The sequence below is a fragment of the Triticum aestivum genome, chromosome 2A, assembly GCF_018294505.1.
Source record: "Triticum aestivum cultivar Chinese Spring chromosome 2A, IWGSC CS RefSeq v2.1, whole genome shotgun sequence".
NCBI classification, from domain to species: domain Eukaryota; kingdom Viridiplantae; phylum Streptophyta; class Magnoliopsida; order Poales; family Poaceae; genus Triticum; species Triticum aestivum.
Window position 1 is genome coordinate 659282918 of NC_057797.1, and position 11040 is coordinate 659293957.

Consider the following 11040-nt stretch of genomic DNA (forward strand, 5'->3'; position numbering starts at 1 on the left):
TGTGACAGCAATGTAGCAAAAATTCATTGCAAAATGGGCCACTCCCTCTTGATGCCCCCTCATGGTGCCAGGCCCCTTCTAATGTTGAAGGGCTTCTCAAGTCAGAAAAACTCTCATAACTGCTTCAACATTTATTTCTTCAAGTTGTAACAAGAGTTCCCGCAACAAGGCATCTTGCAATATTTTGGAGAAGTGTATTATTTTCTTGACATTTTATATTGCCTGACCATGCTCCTAAAGAGGCTTGAAAATTCTTGAAGTGTGCTAAGATCCCCTGTCACATTCAGGTTTATTCACCATTAAATTTCTATGAAGGGACTTGCCAATCCACCTTACACCCATACTAAAATAGTGTTTCCAGAGAGTAGAAACATCGCATGCAGAAATCTTCAAGAAGACGTGATTGAAGTTGTAACCGATGAAATGCCTGCTGGTGAAGCTATTATGGATCCAACTCACCACCTAATTGGCGACAAAGTTAGGTCCGATTAAGTGATCAGCATGCATGCATCATGAGCTACTTACTGTTATTCAGAGATACAGTCTGATAGTAGTAACTTAATTTGCTTAGATGCTCGCGGAACCCTAGATAACGGCTCATTTTTCAGCCCAATTGTGACAAATATGGTAACATGCCAAATTATTTTCCTTTTAGATTTATTATTCCACAGTTGCACACTGTCTGTCATCAGTAAGTTAATCAAGATAAGTTTCACATGCATGTACTGAACAAACAAATCTCCAACGACAACCAATTCTGTGAAAGTTGCTGCCTCTATCTTTTGTGCCGTGTAAGTCTTTCTTGTGTATTTGATCACCAAGTATTTTTCCCTATACCATGTATCATCCGAAGGGGCGACAGACCAAAGTCTCGGATTCCTCGAGCAACATATGTAGTGTTGTCAGTCGATGTGAATCCGTCTACTCCTAGGCAACAACAGAGGGGTGATTGGGATACTGAAAGCCAGTGTATGGAGGCTTAGTGGAGTCAGTCACCAGCCTCTTCGTTGTTTAAACAACAACATCAAGCGGCGCCAGAAACATGTCAGTTACTTTCATCTTGGGCATAGCCAACTTTGTTGGTGGACTTCCTCTCATTTTTCACAATGTAACGAACTTCTCTCGTGGCTAAATTTTCAAAATATTTTAGTGACCATTACAGAAAACTTACATCCAAAACTCCAAAAACTAACATATCATTTTCTTGTGGATAACAGATTGCTGATCCGAGAGACAGCGGAGTCATGAACGAGGACAAATGAGAAGGTCGGCCACTACTGACTCAAGCTTGGATGTGGTCGAAAGCCCGGCTCCACATGGTTCTACCACTGCTCTCACACATGGTGTTCGGGCTACTTCCACCAGTGCTCTGCGGGTTGTCGTTCCGCGACAGTAACGACAGGGAGAACAAGATGATGGACGTCACCAGTGCTTCGCTTGCCTGCATCGCTCTGCTAGCGCTCGGGAAGGTTATGGCCACAAAAGAGCCATGACATACTTCAAGACTCTCATTTACTACCTTACCATCATTGTGAGCTTGTCCGGAATGTCGTACATCGCCGGTGTACTGGTCATGAGGCTTCTAGGACACTTGACACCATCGATCAAGGTGGTGCATCGGCTCCTCATGCTTCTCCAGGCCTGTTGTTCTCTCATTTAGGTGGTGCGCATACGTCTGCCTAGGCCTCATTATGAAGTCTCAAGTTCCTCGGAGCACTGATGGTATAAAAAGAGAAGACATAGGTGAGTTGAAGAGAAAGTGCATGAAGAAACATCTGAATCTTTTTGAGTTGCTACCTACTATTTTGTTGTAATTCTGGTGTACATTTTAAGTTGCTAACATTTCATGTCCAAATGTGCGATCTTGGTCACTCAAATTCGTCTGTATCGTGGAATTTTACTATCAGGTAATTTATTAGAGCAGGAAAAACAACAAGATCAGTCCTTCTTTTTCTGTCTCCTTTTCCTTGATGGAGAGGGACTGTTTTTTTGCGCAGGATTATCCCATCTTTTCAGTCTTGTAATGTCGGTGTTTACGTGGTACGTGGCTTGTAGCTGAATCCTTATTTTATTAATGAGACATGTATTACCATGAAAACAAAGACTATCTCATAACTTTAGTGGATAATTGTTCATGAATACCATTTAGCAGCATCCTGCTCAAACCGGTATACTAGGCTATATTGGTGCTATAGACGGCTATCTAAAACTTTGATAATAATACGTGCGTTGCACGTGCACGCTTACTAGTGAGAACAAAGTATGGACTTCGGTTGACTTGCCCGATGATCGACAAGCCATAGAGAATAAATGTATTTTCAAGAAGAAGACTTATGTTGGCGGCAATGTTACTGTCTACAAAGCTGAACTTGTTGCGAAAGGTTTTCGACAAGTTCAAGGAGTTGACTATGATGAGACCTTCTCACCCGTAGCGATGCTTAAGTCCGTCTGAATCATGTTAGCAATTGCCGCATTTTATGATTATGAAATTTGGCAAATGGATGTCAAAATTGCATTCCTGAATGGATTTCTGGAAGAAGAGTTGTATATGATGCAAGCAGAAGGTTTTGTAGATCCAATGATGCTAACAAAGTGTGCCAGCTCCAGCAATCCATTTATGGACTGGTGCAAGCATCTCGGAGTTGGAATAAATGTTTTGATAGTATGATCAAAGCATATGGTTTTATATAGACTTTTGGAGAAGCATGTATTTACAAGAAAGTGAGTGGGAGCTCTGTAGCATTTCTAATATTATATGTGGATGACATATTGTTGATTGGAAATGATATAGAATTTCTGGATAGCATAAAAGGTGTCAGGACCCTGATTCCAAGTCCCATCGATCTAGCCGGTAACACCTCATATCACTTTGCGGCCTCACGCACGGTATCCCACGGGTGTCGCCTTACCATGGCCCGGGACCGTTTGCGCCTTTTGGCTCACGTATATGATAGTGTCTCTAGCATCCATATGACAAAGAACCCGGGCCGACATGGCTAGTCGTGAACCCAAAGCGGCACAGACCTATGGAGACAGGCATACATGAATCACATCGAGCATGTCGGTCATCAGCGAGTGATTCCGGGTTGTAGCACTGGGCTAACAGGACTCCGGGGAACCCGGGCTGTAGCAGGCTAGGCAGGACTCCGGATATCACCACGTGACATTTCCCTGAAGGGACAGACATAGGAACAAAGTGAAACACATGCCGGCCAGTCAAGCATCCTGAACAGTAGTGCTGGGCTAGCAGGACTCCGGTGAACCGGGCTGTAGCGGACTACTATAGCTCGAGGAACACTAGACTACATTTCCCCATAAGAAAGGCTGCCAAGGATAAACAACTAGATTCTCGGATCCCACTCATACCAAGCATTTCAATCATACACACAATATGCCCGATATGAGTACATACAACATGGCATCACAACAAAACTCTACAACTCAAGTACATTATTTAAAGGCTCCAGGGAGCCATACATAACAAGTTCATACAGATAGGGATCACATGACCCGACACTCAAGTCATACAATCATACAAGCACATGCGGAAGCAACTAGTCTGAGTACAGACTCTAGAAAGAAAGAAGGCTTCTCGAAGCCTGTCAATCTACATAGGGCCCTCCATGGCCAGGATCACCACCTGGGTGGCAAGTCACTCGTCGACGTCAAGGTCTACGTAGAACCCATCGGAGGGGGCGATGTTGTCGTCTGAAAACAATAATTAAGCAAACATGAGTACAAAGGTACTCAGCAAGTCTTACATCAGAACCTAATATACATGCTCATCCTCAAGAAGGTGGTGGGGTTATTGCAGCAAGCCAGCTTTGACTCTTGGCTAAGCTATCCTACGGAACTCCACTAGTAAAATAGTTTTCGCACACGAGTCCACTACTCACCAACACAATACTCCACCGGGGATCCTCCCTCGTTATCCTACGAGAGGGCCATCCTCGGTACTCACACTTATCTTGAGTCTTTTAGTGGTATCCATTAACTTGTCTATGAACTGTATAGGCAACCAAGTAGTCCTTTACCGCGGACGCGGCTATTCGAATAGTTTTATACCCTGCAGGGGTGTACTTCTTCATACACGCTTTCACCACTTACCGTCGTTTACACGACATGTACTCGGCAACCTTCAAGCAGAAGCCCAGCGAGGGTGTCGGCCATGGCCTACCTAAACACTTAAGTCTCTAGTCCAGGTTTATCGCCTATCCAGGTTCCATCCGCGGGGAGTCCGGCCGAGGTTTCCACTTACGGCCCCGAACGATGTGAACAGGGTTCCCGAGACACCAAACGGGTGACTCGGTACACCGTGCCACGGTGTATCTACCGCAACATAGCCCACCCCTAGGGTCAGCGCTATGCACGGCCGCCAACACATAACCTACAAACACCAGAAACTATTTGCAACTCCTGGACAGAGTACTAGGGTGATTAAGAAGCCGAGAGGGTCCATTTGTTTCGGGCCCAATGTACGGTAGTAACTGCATCTTAAATCACACATACAGATCTCAGTTCATGGACGGCCTCAATGAAACAACCCACCATGTACTCCTACATGGCCTCTCATCGATACCTTTACCAAAACATGTTCAACACATCCCACACATTACCGGCATAAGCATTTCACTCTAGCCCATCACCCAGATGAACCAGACCTGACACAACTCTAAGCATAACAGGCATAGCAAGGTAGGAATCACATACATGGCTCAATCAACTCCTACACATGCTAGTGGGTTTCATCTAGTTATTGTGGCAATGACATGTCATGCCGAGGATAAGGGTTCAACTACTGTAGCACACAGTAGTTTGAATCGCGTTGTCTTAATGCAGTAAACAAGAGCAGAAGCGAGAACATGGGTTTGTATCGGAATGATCAATGGGTTGCTTGCCTGATGGAGTGGTAGTGGGATACTGCCCTTCAGTTGGATACTCGTGAATATCCTCGGAGGCAGAACCTACCACGAAGAACACATCGGAACACAATCAATTACATGACGATATGCAACAATATGATGCATGCTATGACATGGCAATATGAATGTGTCTTGGCCTAATGCAAGCTAAAACAGAAGGGGGTGAACTCATTTAAATCAAAGATTCAATTATTAGCTCATTAAACATGGCCTTAATAGTGCATTACCTTATTCTGCTTAAACAGCAAGGTAAACTAGTTTTTTCATGCATGAAACCATTACAGATGGATATATTGAATTTTTCTGATCATTTTTCGTATATAAATCTTTACATTTGGAGCTATGGTTGATTTTCTATGATTTTTAGAAGTTTTGATTATTTTCTGGAATTTCCTGTATAAGAATAATTCCAGTAATTTAATTACTGCATCAGCATTCCATCAGGGTGACGTCAGTGGTCAACGGGGACGTCTAGGTCAAACCTGACTGGTGGGTCCCGCATGTAAGTACTTAATTAAACTAATTATTTTTAGTTAAGACTAATTTGATTTAGTTAGCAGAGGGGGGCCCACTTGTCATTGACTCAGGGAAGTCAAACTGGGGTCAAACCCCTGGTCAGCGGGGCTAATCCCGCCGGCGTTGAGTCGCCAGCGAGGCCGAGGCGGCGGAGGGCTTCGGATTTGGTCCTCCGGTGACAAAATCGACGGCGGAGACGTGCTACGCGTAGCTGGGGCTCGCGCGCATCTAGTGGGGCAAGTGGGAGGAGCTGGGGTGGAGCAAGCTCGCTGGAATCGAGCTTGTGGCGGCGGCCGGAGTTCGGACGGCGTTGGGTTCGATGCTACGGTGCACGGGGGAAGGAGCTGGTGGTGGCTACAGGCTCCTGGTGCTGCGCTGAGCACAACGGCGAGCTTGGCTTCGAGCCACTGTGGCTTTGGCCACGACGGCGCCATGGCCGGTGGCGGGGAACTTTCGGGTGCGGTGGAAACGGCGACTACAGAGGCCAATCGAGCACGGGAGCTAGGGGAAGAGGAAGAGGAGATCATAGCAGGGTCAGAGAGGGGGTTAGCGAGCTCGGGGAGGTCCTGGCGGCGGTGAATCGACCGGAGACAGCTCGGGTGCCCGAGGTCGAAGACGAGGGCGAAGACGGTGTTCGGCGGCGTTTGGAGTCGCGTGGGTCGGCGGAGAGGTCCAGGGCGACGAGGCGGAGCTATTGGGCTCGTCGGAGGGGCGAGGGGGTGGCTCTGGTGGCGTCTACGGTGAACGGCGGCGAGGAACGTGCTCGGCCATCGCGGGGGAGAGTGAGGGAGACGAGGGGGAGAGTGAGGGAGGATGAGAGGGGGACGTGGGGGTCGCGTGGCATCCCTGGACGTCTCCAGGGCGTCGGCAGAAGCAGGAGGTGGCTAGCGTGTGGCTGCGGGCGCCGGCCATGCGCTCCTCGTCCTTCTGGCGGGAGGAGGACGACAACTGGCAGGGCCAGTCGGCTGGGCCGAGCCAGGTGGGCTGGGCCAGCATAGGTAAGGCCCAGGTGGGCTTCCCTCTCTCTCTTTTTTGAGTTGTTTCTGTTTTTTCTATTTAAGTGCAACTGTTGGGCTTTATTTAAAATACTAAAACGTTTCCAAAAATCCTGAAAATAATTGTGGGCTCTGTTTAGAATATATCCAATAGCAAGCATTTATTTCCAGAATTATTTGAGCATTTAAATTATTTTATAGCATTTAAATGCCCAAATTCAAATACTTATGATTTAATTCAATGACCTTCTGTTGACCTAAAAAATTGTGCACCAATTTTGCCAGAGGTTCTAACCCAAGACAAAGAGGGTGAACTTTTTAGAAGGGCATTTCAGGTTCATTGAAAATAATTTTAGTAAACCCTAGTTGTTTCCAGGGGGGTGTCGGGGGTTTCTGCCTTCCCCATTTCAAACTTAAAAGGAAATTAAACATGATGCACACTCTAATGCTTGAACTAGCTAGGGTGTGACAACTCACCCCCACTCAAAAGAATCTCGTCCCGATATTTAGGATCCTCTGGAAAGAAGGTGGGGTACTCGAGTCGAAGACGATCCTCCCTTTCCCAAGTGGCTTCTTTCTCGGAATGGTGTGACCATTGAACCTTGAGAAACTTGATATTACGACGTCGAGTGGTACGCTCGGCTTGATCAAGGATACGAACGGGATATTCCCGATATGAGAGGTTATCTTGTAGATCAAGCGTTTCGTGGTCCACTCCACGGATAGCATCCGCGAAGCAACGCCTGAGTTGTGAAATGTGGAAGACATCATGAACTCTGGAAAGATGCGGAGGTAGTTCCAATTGGTAGGCAACTTCTCCTCGTTTGGCAAGAATGCGAAAGGGTCCAATGTAACGAGGAGCCAATTTGCCTTTGATACCGAAACGATGGGTTCCCTTTAACGGAGTAACCTGAAGGTAAGCCTTCTCGTCGACTTCATAAGTCATAGGCTTATGTTTACGATCATATTGACTCTTTTGACGAGATTGGGCTGTTTTCAATTTCTCACGAATAACGCGAACCTGCTATTCTGCTTCCTGAATCATATCCGGGCCAAAGAGTTGTCTTTCCCCGGTTTCTAACCAGTTAAGAGGCGTTCGACATTTTCGTCCATAGAGAACTTCGAAAGGAGCCTTTCCCAAGCTGGCTTGATAACTATTGTTATAAGCAAACTCCGCGAATGGGAGGCAATTCTCCCAACTCATTCCGAACAAGATGACAGAAGCTCGGAGCATATCTTCCAGAATTTGATTGACTCGCTCTACCTGACCACTTGATTGAGGATGGAAGGCGGTACTAAAAGAGTGACGAGTTCCCATAGAATTTTGGAAACTTTCCCAAAATCAAGAGGTGAAGAGACTCCCACGGTCTGAGTTAATTTCCAATGGGACACCATGAAGAGACACTATTCGGGAGATGTATAAATCGGCTAGCTGGCTAGCGGTGATACTCTCACGAACAGGTAGAAAGTGGGTTACTTTGGAAAGACGGTCGATCACGACGAAGATGGCATTATTCCCTCTCTTGGTCCTGGGAAACCCAATGATGAAATACATACTGATGTTATCCCATTTCCATTCAGGAATGGCCAAAGGTTGAAGGGTGCCAGCAGGCCGTTGATGCTCTGCTTTAACACGACGACAAACATCGCAATTAGCAATGTATTGAGCGATTTCTCTCTTCATCCTAGTCCACCAAAACCTCTGGCGTAGGTCTTGATACATTTTGGTACTACCGGGATGAATGGTGAGAGGGGATTCATGAGCTTCCTTAAGGATCAGCCGCCTCAGGTTTCGTGCCTTTGGAACCACTAGGCGATTTCCAAAGTATACGACACCTTGATTATCAATGGAGAAACAATTCGTGACCCCTTTCTTAATGTTTCTCTTAATACGGGAGATTCCCGGATCTACCTTTTGTGCCTTGATGATCTGATCCGTAAGGGTAGGTTTCGCCACCAGGGTGGATAGGAATCCTCGAGGAACAATGTGAAGATTTAGCTTACGAAATTCCTCATGGAGAAATGGTTGACTTTGTTGTAACATCAGGTTGTTACAATAGGACATACGGCTTAGCGCATCAGCCATGACATTGGCTTTGCCCGAGGTGTAAGTTATTCCTAAGTCATAATCCGAGATCAACTCAACCAAATGTCTTTGCCTGAGATTCAAATCTGGTTGGGTGAAAATATATTTCAAACTTTGGTGATCGGTGAAGATCTCGCAACGATTACCAAGGAGGTAATGTCGCCAAGTTTTAAGTGCATGGACTACAGCTGCAAGCTCTAGATCATGTGTGGGATAATTTTCCTCATGTGGGTGTAATTGCCGTGAAGCATAGGCAATTACCTGACGATCTTGCATGAGTATGCAACCTAGTCCTTGTCGCGAGGCGTCGCAATAGATAATAAAGTCCTTGGAGAAATCTGGTGGTACTAGTACGGGAGCAGATGTGAGGCGTCTTTTCAGTTCCTGAAAACTGAACTCGCACTGTGGAGTCCACTCGAACTTTTTATCTTTCTTGAGGAGTTCAGTTAGAGGTTTAGCAACCTTGGAGAAATTCTCGACGAAGCGGCGGCAATAGCTCGCTAAGCCAAGGAAGCTCCGAACTTGCTTGACCGTCTCAGGTGGAGTCCAATCAAGGACGGCTTGAACTCGCTCGAGATTGACAGCAATACCCTTACCAGAGATTACATGGCCTAGATAGGTCACTTCTGGCAACCAAAATTCACACTTGGAGAATTTGGCATAAAGGCGATGCTCTCGAAGTTTCATCAATACCAGCCTTAGATGTTCGGCATGTTCCTCTTCATTCTTGGAGTAGATGAGTATGTCATCGAGGTATACTACGACGAATTTATCCAAGTACTCCATGAAGACCGAGTTCATTAACCGAGAGAATGTGGCTGGGGCATTGGTTAAACCGAAGGACATAACGGTGTACTCATATTGGCCATAACGAGTAACAAAGGCCGTTTTGGGAATGTCCCCGTTTCTGATTTTGATTTGATGGTAGCCCAACCTCAAATCCATCTTGGAAAAGATTGAGGATCTAGCGAGCTGATCATACAGATCGTTTATCCTGGGAAGCGGGTATTTGTTCTTGATAATGACCAAGTTGACAGGTCGGTAATCTACAACCATTCGATCCGTTCCATCCTTCTTCTTGACAAAGAGGACGGGGCAAGCCCAAGGAGAGGAACTAGGACGGATGAAACCCTTTTTCAAGGACTCATCGAGTTGGTTCTTAAGCTCGGCTAGTTCTAAGGGTGCCATCTTGTAGGGTCTTCTAGAAGTTGGAACGGTTCCTGGAACAAGGTCTATCACAAACTCGACATCCCTGTCAGGTGGAACACCTGGCAGTTCTTATGGAAAGACATCCGGAAAGTCTCGGACTACCGGAACATCCTCAAGGTCTGGAAGAGGGTTGGCATTTAGGGAGTAAAGCTGGCGCTTGGCCACTCGAGTTAAGACATTGACTGTCTTGCCCGATGGGTGAGTAAGTTGAACGGTTCTAGTGGCATAATCGATCTTAGCATAATGAGCTGACATCCAGTCCATACCCAAGATGATGTTTATGTCCGTGGACTTGAGAGCTATTAATGATGCAAGGAAGACAAGTCTATCAACAAGAATTTCGTTCCCATGGCTTACTCTAGAGGTTTGCCATTTGGAACCCGGAGTTTGAATTACCATGGAAGTGGGCATGTCACAGAATGTCGTGTTATGCAATCGAGCATAGTTCTCGGATATGAATGAATGAGATGCTCCAGTATCGAAAAGAACAGATATCGGATGGCAGTTAACAAGGAGCGTACCAAGAACGACGTTGGGATCCTCATGAGCCTCCTCGGCTGAAACATAGTTGACATGGCCACGGGCAGTGGTGACCAGCTTGGCGTAGAATGTCTTTCTCGCGGGCTTACCACGGCCAACGGACTTTCCAGTTTGATTGGGGTTGTTGTTCTGGGGACACTCTCGACTATAGTGACCCGGCTCTCCACACTTAAAGCATGTCACCACATTGGGGCGTGGAGCAGCATTAGCAGCGGGGCCACCATAGGGCTTGGGCGGTGCAAATTGCTGGTTGGGATGAGGCGCCTCAAAGGATGGCCTCGGGATGAACCTAGGTGGCAGTGCCGTGCTTGGGATCCACACCCGGCGCTTCTGAGCTCCAGAGCCGGATGAAGAGCCAAAATCATGGGAGTGCTTGCGTGAAGCATCATAATCAGTCTGGCCTGTCTCAGCACTGATGGCTTTATTGACCAACTTCTGAAAGGAGGTGCACTCGTGCAGATGAAGATCGTGGCGAAGCTCAGGGCTAAGTCCCTTGCGGAACCTTGCCTGCTTCTTAGCGTCAGTAGATACCTCTTTAGGGCATAGCGTGCCAGATTCCCAAATTCACGACTATAAGCATCCACGGTCAGTCTTCCTTGGGTGAAGTTGCAGAACTCCTCCCTCTTGCGATCCATGAGACCTTCCAGAATGTGATGCTCACGGAAAGCCTCACTGAATTCAGCCCAAGTAGTAATTTGGCCGACCGGGCGCATAGCTTCAACTCCCACCAGAGGCTAGCAGGGCCTTCGAGGTGGTAGGCAGCATAAGTAAC